Here is a 12,442-nt window from a genome sequence, read left to right on the forward strand (position 1 = left end):
CAGCCCCGTCTCCAGGTGCTGTCCCACAAGCCTTTCCAGGGGCCTCTCAGGGACAGCCAGGAGCTATTCCCAAGGCAGCCTCTGCAGAGCAGTGGGGTCTTCCCAAGGTCTCTGTGCAGCTCTTGCTGAAATAAATTCACAAATGAAACCCAAGTGCAAGGTGATAGGCAATGCCTCGGGAGGAGCCCCGGCAGCCACCTCTCTGAGCGTCACTTCTCATGTGGGGCTCTTCTCCCGCCCATCACAGCCCGGTGCAACGGTGACAGGTAAGATCTGTCTTCATCATAGACTAGAGCAGACAGTTGTCACCTACTGGAGCCAGAAAGGAACCTAATATCGCCCTAAAGCAATGGTTCTCAGACTCGAGGCGCCATCAGAACTGCAGCCCAGCCAGCAAGGCACGGGCCTGGTGAGAGGGAAGAGTCGCCCAGAGCGCGCCTTCCTGTGAGTTCACCTGCCCCTCTGCTCACGCTGAGAAAGGAGGCCTAGGAGAACGTCACAGCCACAGGACTGGTGCCCCAAAACGGCTGGCTTTGGTGGCCTTGGACCCAAGTGTCCTTTGGACTCAAGTATCCTGGTCAATGACCCCCCTCCCGCCACACACACAGCCTTCACAACCCTTACCCAGAGCGGGGCTTCGGAATCAAGTGTAATAAGCACAAACACCTGTCACAGTGCTCGGGAAGCCGTATCACAGTAACTGACCTGCCCTGGCCCAAAGGCTGGTGGTGTCCGCCTGCAGTTCTAATCCTGGGCCAGAGGCTGCCTCAGCCGGCTTTTTACTGCACACTGAAAACAGAAGAGCACGGGTGCTTTCTCTAACCAGGCGGGACCTCCTAAAGATGCCTCCTGAAGTCCTTCTGCAGATCTGACCCCAGCAGAGCCGCTCAGGGAGACCAAGGTTGTAATTAGCACCTTAACTCTCCCACTCTAATCAGATGAGTGCTTGCAGGAGTGTTGGGAGTTAAATCAGTTTTAAACCTAGGGGCCAGGTGTGTCTGCTGCGTTCAGGGCCGGTCACCGCTGAGCCACTGAGGCAAACAGCCCATCCCAGAACATCAGGCCCCAGCTGTGGCCAGGATGAAGGATTCTGCACAGGAGTTGGGGATCCCCCTGGGTGCAAAAGAGTCTAAATGTCTAAAATGGAGCTGACGGAAGTCTCAGTGGGACTGCAGGGATTAATAAATGGAGTGCAGCCTTGTCTTGAGGGACGTTTCCTCACAGTAAGAAGACAGGGAATGGGTACAATGTGGAGCCCCGACCTTAGAGAAGAGACAGACAGCTCCTCAAATGTCTGCGTGGCTTACCCCTGGGAAGAGATGTCTCAGAGCTGCGGACGTGCTGAGACACCTGCGAAATCAGGTTCACGCATAAGCATGGCCTGAAGGTTCCGTTTAGCAACAAGGACATGTGAATTTTAATTTAGGATTTTCTTTTCCCTAATTGGAGTTTTATGTAAAAACTACTCTTCGGGGACGCACAGGTGGCATGGTGGTTAAGGCTCTGGACTCCCACATGGCCAGATGTGGTTCAAGTCCTGGATCTGGTGTCCTGCTTTCTTGCTCTCTTTCTCTCTCTCTCTCTCTTTCTCTCTCTGGTGAGCACACTAGCCTTATAGCAATTTTTTTTAAAAAAAAGAGAATAATAATAAATTAAATAAATAATTTTTAAAGAGTTGCTCTTCATTTCATCTAAACACATTATATTCATTAAACATAGTAAATAGTGTAGTAGTAATACTTCAGTGGTACTTAGCAGGGGCCGGGTACCATTCCAAGTGCTCCTAAATATTAGCTCATTAACCTGCACCACAATCCACAAATAGCATCTCTCTAAATATGGAACTTACTATGTATTAGCTTTCTAAATTATTTTTTATTTATTTATTTATTTATTTATTTATTTATTTATTATTATTCTTTACTTTGAGCAGAGAGAGATAAAGAGAGAGAGAAGGGGAAAGGGAGAAAGCAAGTGACAGGTCTGGAGCTCAAACCATTGTCGGCCATGTGGGAGTCCAGCGCCTTAACCACCACGCCTCCTACCGGCCCCTATGTTACCATTTTTAACCTATAGGACAGAAAAGTGAAGAAAAATCAGTCCTAGTTTTTCAGATGGGGAAACTGAGACTCAGAGAGTTTAGATAATATACCTAAAGCCATTATCTTATATGCATCAATGTTAGAAAAAATGGCAGAAACTTCAAAATGAGAAGAAACGACTAACGGATGTTCTTTCTGGCATTCCCTTCCAGGTATTAATATTTTCTAAACAACTTTGTGCCACCTCACCACTCTGTATGCTGCAGAAAACCGGGAGTGATGCAAGTAATTCTGATTCGTGGAAATGCAAACAATTTTTGGTCCTCGGAGATGCAATTGCTTATTGCCCTGTGGATGTCAACTTGTTTTGCATTTATTTGAAAATTCATTTCCTGATTTCTGGTTGCTTGTATCTGTGTGTTCTTTCAGTTCTTTGAATCTGTTTTTACATCCTACTGGTTTCCTCGTTAATTAATGAGTTAAACAAAATCCTTGGCAAGTATTTATGCATTCCCATGAAAGTCATGATTTTGCCTTTATTCTAATTTAACAGCAGTTAGAATTCAAACCCATTCATTGGTTCTTTCGAGTTAATCATACACTCACACACACACACACACACACACACACACACATGCACAACACTGATCATGAGCAATGTGATCAGTGTGATCCTGAAGCTCTCTTTCAGCTAACTGGGCCACCCAGTGGGGAAGGCAGCTAGACCCCGCACGGCCATCTGTGCAGTCCCAGACAAGGCGACCTGAGGAGCGTGCCATGTGCATGGCCGAAGTCCTGGAAGGAGACAGAGATGGAGGAGAAGGGTTGCAGCATGACCATTCCTTAGTGGCGGGGGGTGCTTCCCACTTTCTCTCTCTCTCTCTGTCTCTTTAGCAAGAGCACTTGCCCTCTGGTAAATTTTAAAAATAAAATAAAAGCAAGCTAACCTTGGCTAAAATGTAAATGCCCAATTTTAAATAGGTCTTTTAAAAATTTCATTTTCAGGACCAGCAGTTGACCTGATGGCAATGTCGCTGAACTTCCATGTAGTCGACCGTGGTTTGAGTCCTGGACCCGGTGGCTTAAACTCACACCAGGCGCGTGTGCATGTATGCCCAAGATCCCGAGAGAATGGAGGAGAAGGGATTGCGGCGTGGCCATGTCTCTGGGGGGTGATTTCTCGCTTTCTGTCTCTCTGTCTCTCTCTTTCTGGCGAGCACATGCGCCCTATAGCAAAAACATCTAAAAAAATTAATTCATGGGACCAGCAGGTGGCATGGTGGTTAAGGTGCTGGATGCTCCCACATGGCTGACCACGGTTCAAATCCTGGACCTGGTGGCTTGCTTTCTCACCTTCTCTCTCTGTCTGTGTGTGTGTCTCTCTGGTCAAAATAAAAATGAATGAATAAATAAAGTTAAATAAATAAATAAATAAATTCATTTGCAGCATCATCCGATACACGTCAGCCGTTGCAACAGGCCCGGATTCCCTGCTGTACATGCATCCCGGTCTTTTCTCTTCCAGACATTTTCTGCGCATGTCGGCCTCTATCTCCACCAGATCCAAAGGGCATGAGCCAAGTATTTTCATCCCCTTCTCCTAAACTCCATGTGCCCTCGAGTGAACTGGGCCCGCGGTCAGAGCTAAACAATACAGGCTGGATTGAACTGAGCTGAATGGACACAGAACCGGGGCTCAGCCTCCGATTTCGCCTTCCCTTCCCATGATGCCAGGTCCCAGAGAATGGTCGTCTGCCCAGGACGTTTGGCCCATTGGGTGACCGGAAGCATTTCAAGGCAGAAGGAATGGATGCTGCAGTCAGCAGGCCCTGGGCTGAGTCACACACACACGCACACACACATACACACACATACTCTCTCTCTCACACACACTCACACAGAGATTCTCTCACACACACACACTCTCCCTCGCACACACCCTCTCTCTCACACGCACACGCATACACAGACTAAAAGAGATTGTGTGGCTTAATGAAATGAGTTCTGAGTCAAACAGCTCATGACCCAAGTCTTAGCAATACCACTCGGTACTTTTTAGCTTTATCATCTGTGATGGCTAATTTTATGCGTCAACTTGTCTAGACTTTTAGTGCCCAGATGTTTGGTCAAATATCCAGCTAGACCTTCCTGCAAAGGTATTTTTTAGATGTGTTTAATGTTTTAATTAGTAGACTTGAGTGAAATAGGTCACCCTCCATAATGTGGGTGAGCCTTCTCTAGTCAGTTGAAGATCTTAGGAAAAAAGACTGAGAACCCCTAAGGAAGAACAGATTCTGCCTCCAGACTTCCTTGCGACTCGAGTCTCTCTCTCCTCCCACTACCGCCCCCCCGGCCCCAAGAGAAACGAGTATTAAGCGAGAGTTTGGGTGTACTGCACAGAGCTGGGCTTCCTGGGTTACGCTGAAGCAGTAAGAAGTTTACTTTCTTAGCTCCAGCAAAAACCTACCTGGCCTGACCAGCACCCTGCAGATCATTAAAAGACCAAAGGAAGTTATGAGGAGAGGAAAAGCTCTGCTCCTCCTCTCTGTACTGTGAGGCCACTTCCTCCCAGCAGATCTCTGCATCTTTGGCTCAATGCATAGGAAACCTAGTGGAACCTTAGAGTTCCATTTGTTTGAAACGACAGGGTGCAAATCCACATAATCCACTGGAAATGTTGCACCACCACAAAATAAAACAGGTAATTTACTAACATTTTGTACCTTTCAAAGACTCCTTTACCCATGTAGAAGGTCAGTGAGTACATTGTTAGCATAGCATTTGGATATTGAATGCCACCTCACAGACGCCCAGGCTGTTCTATTCAATAAAATGCAGGGGGGCTGCTGTCACCAGAGGCTGGGAAGTGCTCACTGGACCCGACTGGATCTTGTGCAAGCATGCCTCTGGGTTTAGCCGCTGCCTGACCGGGGGGACCATGGCTGGGAAACTACCCCCTTAGTGATTACTGTTATTTCAGGTATACCCCAGAGACTCTGAAACCAGCACGAATAGGATAGTAACTAAATTAACTCCAAGGTCACAATGCCCCTATTCTGAACATTCATCCCATCCTACTCCGCACACAGCCTTGGAGAGATTACACAGGGAGCCCAAGTATATATCGGAGAATGCGCCCAGATAAGGGCACTGGAAATTCTTGCCCATTTTTTCACCTCTGCAGAGTAAAGCTCAAATAAATTGAAGTCTGAAATAATTCTCCTTCCAATCATTTCATTCTGCTCACCGTCTACTACCGACAGAGGTGCTTGATGGAAGTAGATTTCGGGTGCATTTCTTCTGGAGCTTCTGCTTCCCAAGGTGCCTTTCAAAGGAAGAAGTCTGAGGTTTTTTTAGTGCCTACAAAGGAGCAGAAACCTCTCACTTTTCCAAAAGCCGGTAAGAACCACAAGAGCACAGTGGTGATGTCCCATGCAGAGGAAAGTGGGCCCCACATGCCAGCGAGGTGGCTTGAAAACTACGATGGATGTACAGTACACATGCCCAGTATCCTGACAGGATGGAGCAAAGAGGATTGCTGTGTGACCAGGCCCCCTGTTGGAGATTCTCTCTCTCTCTCTCTCTCTCTCTCTCTCGCTGTGTCATAAGATAACCACGAGAGGATCTCAGCACCACCCCTTCACCCACAAGTTAGTTAGACCCAAGCAAATCCAAAGCCCCTGGAAAAGTTACCCACAAGCAGATTACTGTGGCAGGGCCAATCACGGCACAGCTCAGACCCAGCTGGACACCGCAGCAGACATCAAGGTAATTTTGGAGAGAAGAAAAATAAGTGGAAAACACATTAGTGAAGCAGTCGGTGGTTCAGCCTCACCGGGATGCACGTCCAGGGTGTCTTCTCCATACACACAAACTCGACAGGCGGGCATCCTGGAAGGAGGTGTGTGGGCTCCGGACGGACGCCGACTGCTGGCCTGCAGACTCGGGAATGAGAAGCCTCCATGTTAGCAGAGGCCCCCGCCCACCTCTCACGACCCCCTCATTTCTCACTCGCCTGTGTTTCGGCACCTCCATGCTGAGCCAGTATTGAACCTGTCTCCACTCCCTCCTGTCAGCTGAGGAGGCCACATTTATTTTTAGCTTTCTGTTTCCTGATCATTCCATTTTCGTTTTTCCACTGCGTTACTCAAGAAGATGGAATACCCCCTATTAAACAACCCCTTCCCTCCGGCCCACAAAGGTCTTTATCTTTTTATAGATAAAATGCACCATCACTTGGCTGTGGTTGAACCCACAGTCTGGGTCTTTCAAATCCACAATGACAGTTTATGAAGCAAACACTTCCAAGCCAAGCTGAGCCCAGAGGGTGTAGATTTCGGCCCAGATTCCATTTCAGTTGGCGTGAAGTGGGAGTTAGGCGTCCACAGTTTTTATTTGCTTAGTTAGAGAGCGCACACGCTCACGGGAGAGGACCAGGGATAGGGAACGTGAGAAAGCGCCATCCAGGCTGGTGACCAAGCCACCAGCCCCTCTCCGGTTTTCCTTGCAGGATTTCGGGAGTGCATGCACATATGCCCAGCATGGTTTTTGTTGTTGTTTTAAGACTTATTTATTAAATTTTATTTATTTTTTAATTTGCTACAGGACATGTGCACGTATCAGAGAGACCCAGGGTGGGCGGGGAGTGAGAAAGCAAGGTCCAGGGCTCAGACTGCCATCGGCCATGTGGGAGTCCAGCACCTTCACCACCATGCCACCTGCTAGCACCCCCACACCCCCAGCATGTTTTTACGTCCCTAGGCCTGGAACTCACACAGCACAGTCAGCCACGGACAATCCAGTCTCCTTCACCACCATGCCACCGGCTGGCCCAGGCACCAGTATTTTGGAAAATCTATTCTCACCCCTCCTTAACTCTAATACACACCAATGTTGAGAAGCCCTGCCAATGAGACCCAGAAGGTCCCTGTTCCCATTATGTCTCACCAGCCTGAGCCAGAGGTGCCGTTCTGATAGGGGCCCACGAGCAGCTAGCTGCACCCCTGCAGGGTGGTAAGGATCCAGGTTCCACAGATACAAGCCTGCCAGGGCTCTGCCCCAACCCCACCCACCCCAAAATAACTTTCCCTTCATGTAACACTCACAAGGTGTGTTCTCAAAGAGCCCAGCCAGACTAGACTAGGACACACGATTGCTCCGTCCTCGGTTGTAATGGCCACACGAAGAACGGGCACCTGTTCCCTTAGGCAGACCTCCCGGAACGATCAGACCAAGTTCCTCCTACGTCCTTCACCTCTCATACCTACCGTTTCTTCTCTTTTCCTTTTTAAATTTTTTTAAAGTTTTTGCCATAGGGCACATGTGCTCACCTGAGGGAGACAGAGAGAAGCAGGGTGGGAAAGTGAGAAATGATCCCCCGGGGCAACGGCCACACCACAGTCCCTGGTACTCCAAGATCTCGGGCAGCACACACTTGTGCCTGGTGTGATTTTCAAGCTGCCCGGTCCGGGAGACGAACCAGTCAGCCATGTAGGAGTCCAGCACCTTAACCACCGGCCACCTCTGCAAGGGGTCCTCCATGCACTCACGTGACTCGATAGGAACTAACCTACCGACCCCCCCATACTTAGCATTTCTTATGACAGGAACATTTTAAATCGCTCTCAGCAATTTTCAAGTATATAATACGTTATTACACTCTTCAAGGTATGCGTGTATCAAAGGATCACATCGTACACCATAAATCTACACAATGTTTCATTTCTTAATTAACAATATTTTTTTTTTAGAAAAAAAAGAACAGGCATATACAAAGCATATATCACTTTTATTTTGGGACATGTTGTCAACGACCTCCGCCCTTCCTGGAAGAACACAGGAAGAGCTGGAATGGGGATCAGCCTTGGCTCGGGGGCCAGATGAGGCTCCTCGGACTTCACAGGCATGAAGGTGACCAGCCACTCACTCGGCAGGAACTTGGAAATGAAGAAAGCAGACACCCACTCAGCGCTGCACCCCTTGGGGCTCCTGCAAGGTCCGCCGCTTGCTCTGGGTCAGCCCAAGGCGAGGCCCTGCTGTGGCTCTGGGAGCATCTCACCCAGCAGATCAGTCCATGCTCCTCTTGTGGCCTCAGCTCTGTGGGAAGGCTGCCCCCATATGGACCCAACAGGGAGGGGAAGGGCCAAAGTCTTGATCAACGGGCACCATTTTGGAGCCTCCAGAGTGGCGCTTTTCCAGTGACTTCTGTGTGTTGGAATCTCTCCTGGCCACCTTGTTTGGAGCAATAAAATATATCCAAACATGACGCATGATCTCGGGCTTCCACCATCAGGTGGAGCTCCGTGAGGGTCAACCACGGGCGTATTTCAAGCTGACGGGGTCTGCCGTCCATGCCTACAACTGGCTCTGTTCTTCCGGGCCCCTGGGCTCTGCAAGGGGTCCTCCATGCACTCACGTGACTCCATAGGGAACTTAGGGCTTATCTCAGATCCCTCCTGGCTCCCCTCAGCTCCCCGTCCTCCAGGCCCACACTGCTGCCTCAGTCCAGGCCCTTGGCCTGTGTGGTCTGAGCTGCCCAAAGACCCCACCCCTCAGATCCACCCCTGCTGTGGCCTGAGCGACCCCTCTGCACCACCTCACCATGCTCCCCATCCTCCCCCTGTAGTGGCCCCAGCATGAGCGAGATGAGCCTGAACTCTCCAGCCGGCTCCTGTCCTGTGGCTATAGCTCTGGGAATACACTCCGCGACGCGGTCCCTGCCCACTTCTCAAGGCATCTCTACACCCTTCATTCAGGGACCTTCCGCCAACCAACCACCGCTCTCTGCCCCATGCTGCAACCCGTTCTCTCTTCCCTGGGTGGAGAAGGCCCAGTCATCATTCCAGACTCGGGCTAGGTGCCCCAACACCGAGGGAAGGCTTTCCTGACCCTGCTAACACCAGCGTTTCCACCGTGAGATACATTTAACCTTCCCTTCTAGGTGCCCTCATGGAGCAGACCTTCTACGGTCACACCTGCCCCACTTCAGGGCACAGTTTTTCATGCATGTTTCCTAAGTTTCCGGATCCCCTAACCCTGTATTGGCCTCAAGAAGGCAGTCAATGCCCTTCCTTTCTCCAAGTGCCTTCTTCATCGCCAAGTACAGCTCTCCCGTGAAAGCACACTCGGAACAAAGCAGAATGGTCTCATAAGCGTCCCCTCAAATTGGCCACCGGATGGAACGCAAGGGACTGCCCTTGGATAGCCACACCAGTAAAGGGCATGTCTCTGGGGAAACACCAAGACTGGAGAAGAGGACAGGTGAGGTCTCCCCTACCTTCTCCGCCAGCTCCTCTCTCCTTTCCCACGTTGTCCTCTCACCTCTCCTCTGTTTTCTCCCTTTTCTCCTTTACTTTGTGGGGTTGCTTTTTATACTTTTTAGTCTGTTGGCTTTTTGAACTCAAAATCAGATATTCACTTACTCTAAAGTCAGAGTATTATCTGAAGACACAGACACCAAAGCCACGTGATCACACCGGGTCCGGGACACGAACCGCGGTCAACTACGTGGGAGTCCAGCGACATAGCCATTACGCTAACTGCTGGTTCCCAACAGATAAAGTTTTATCTTTCTTTGTTTTGTTTTATCTTGCCAGAAGGTGTACATGCTGGTCCATGATAGATAAAGAGACAGAAAGATCCCCCAGGGGGGCACAGACATGCCATAATCTCTTCTCCTCCATTTCTCCCTCCTCTCAGGATTTTGGGCACACATGCACAGTGCCCGGCATGTTTCTTAGGCCGCTGGGTCTGGGACTCAAACCATGCGGTCGGTCATGTGGGATCTAGCTGCCTTAACTACCAGGCCATGGGGTAGCCAAGTCTTATCTTTCATATGCATTCTTTTCCTAGCCCCGAACCTTCTGTTACAACAACGTAATACATTTTATTTCTGTAACTTTTGGCTTTTCCTGGAGGTTAAAATGCTCCATTTATTTATTACTCATTATTTTTTCAAATTATTGCTAACCATCCCCCTGGGGAAAATGCTGTGATAAAGATCTCTGTAGAATGTTTGGCTGGCCTGCTGCCAACTCCTCTCCAGTCTGAACCTCTTCCCTCATCAGGGCTCCCACTTCCTGTATGAGGAAATACTAGCTGCTGTGAGAAACCTCTGCATCTCAGAGCTGTGCCGCCCCGGAAGTGCATCTCTCACACACCAAGTCCACTGCGGTGCTGGCGGGCTGCTTCCACATAGTGACGCGGGGACCCAGGCTTTCCCGGCCTGTGGCTCTGCGCTGAGACTTTGCCTCCAGCTGATGGAGAGAGACAGGGAGTGTGAAAAAGGCACAGCTGTTTTTTGTTTTTTGTTGTTGTTTTTTAAGAGGTTTTTGCTATAGGGCGAGTGTACTCACCAGACAGAGAGAGACAGAAAGTGAGAAATCACCCCCCAGGGGGGATGGTCACACCGCAATCCCTTCTCCTCCATTCTCCTCTCGGGATCTTGGACACGCACGCACACGCGCCAGGCGTGAGTTTTAAGCCACCGGGTCTGGGACACGAACCACGGTGGACTACATGGGAATCCAGCGACATAGCCATTACGCTAACTGCTGGTTCCAGGCACAGCTGGTTTTGAACTCTTTGGGCTCAGACATGGTGCAGTCACTGTCACTCATGTTCTCATTGGCAAGGTGTAGGGACGCGCCCCACCTGAGACGGGGGTAGGCGTGGGAAATGGTGTCTGTGGTAGCAGCCGCTTTTCAGCAGCGACTCTACACTAGGAGAGGAGAACACTTCAGAGGACAGCCCGCCACCTCTGCCACCCCTCCTAAGACCATGGTCTCCAGACTCCGTCTCTGTCCCCTCACACACAGGAAGCCCCAAACCACCCTGCTGCTCTCCTCAGGAGCCCATGACGGAGCGTGTTACTCCCTCGTATTACACGTCAGTGGCAAAGAACAGAAGGCGGGAGGGGAATACCATTTCTTTAGGGCGAGACCCCAGGCCTATTCATCAGCTCACACTGGTCGGTGTCACGCACCTTCAGCCAGGGGACGGCGCGTTTCACAGGAACTTCAGTCGCACGTGTCACATTCCTCCACCGAGGAAAACGGGGTCCCTGTGATGTTTCAGAACGGCCAAGCTCTGCTCAGTTAGTCGCACGTGTCGCATTCCTCCACCGAGGAAAACGGGGTCCCTGATGTTTCAGAACGGCCAAGCTCTGCTCAGTCAGTGGGAGGAACAGAGTCTGATTTGCATTCATTCCTGGTCAGAAGAGGAAGTGCTTACTCCCATTTATCAAAATGCACTAGCTTTTTTAAAAAACCAAACGCACTGCGGGGCACATGAAGACTCCTCCCTGAGCCCAAGGGAGAAGCTGCCTCAGACGGCTCCCAGGACCTGCGCCCTGCTGGGCGACCTTTCCTCACCATCCCCTCAGCCGGGGCAGGTGTTGGTGCCTCCTTTGTGCCAGCTCTTGCACTGGGCACACGAGGTGGCTACCGTCCCGACACCTCCCCCCTGCACCTCCACCGTCCACGTGGCTACCACTACGACTGTCACTCCCGCTGGGTGCATGCTCTGCTGCTGGAAACAGGACAGAACCTGAGGGCGCTGAGACAGCGCTGGGTCTGGAGGCCTGAGTTCTAGCTCTGCTTTACTGAGGGCCTTAGGCAAGGTCCGGAGTTCAGTTTTCTCTGAATTTCCATTTTCTCCTCTGAGAAAGCCAGGCCTCCCCTGAGGCCCACGTCAGGGCCATTGCCCCATCCTCCTCCTCCCCATGGAGGGCAAGGGCTTCTCAGGACGCCCAGCGTCGGAGCTTTCTGGTCAGCCTGGTGTCAGGACGCTGCCCAAGGTCCCACTCTTCCAAGGGACTTTGTGGGTAAGCACAGACTTTAAGGGTTTTGAGGTTGTCCAGCGACTCCCACTTTCATTCCTGCAACAGGTGGTTCCTATAGGAATGAAATGTATCCAGGTGACGGGGACCCCAGTCCCAAGTGTGTTGACAATTTATTAAGAGGTCACGTAACACCTAAGCCAAGCTGTTAGGGCACTTCGGAAAACCAGGGTAAGGATGTCGGGGTAACATGGTCCCAGCTGACCTCAAAAGCGCCCATACCCCAGTCAGTGCCAGGTTTGTCCTCTGAGACAACTGATGGCAGGACCCATCCCTGGTGGAAAATCTACAGCCATTCTTTAGGAGGCAATGTGCATATAAACAGAAGAGGCTCAGCCAGGTGGCCGGTCTACAGCATCCTGGAATGAAGGGCTGGGAGCCATATGGCCGACCACAGTTCGGCTACCCGGCCCAGCAGACCTGAAATACACTGAGTGTGCACAGGCTCACAGCCTGACATCCTGCAGGAAAGAAATCACAGAGTGACCAGGCCTCGTCAGCAATCCCTCTCTCTCTCTCTTTCTCCCTCTCTCTCTCTCTTTCTCTCTCTCTCTCTCTCACT

This window comes from Tupaia chinensis, unplaced genomic scaffold (genome assembly GCF_000334495.1).
Source record: "Tupaia chinensis unplaced genomic scaffold, TupChi_1.0 Scaffold000045_1, whole genome shotgun sequence".
Lineage (NCBI taxonomy): Eukaryota > Metazoa > Chordata > Mammalia > Scandentia > Tupaiidae > Tupaia > Tupaia belangeri.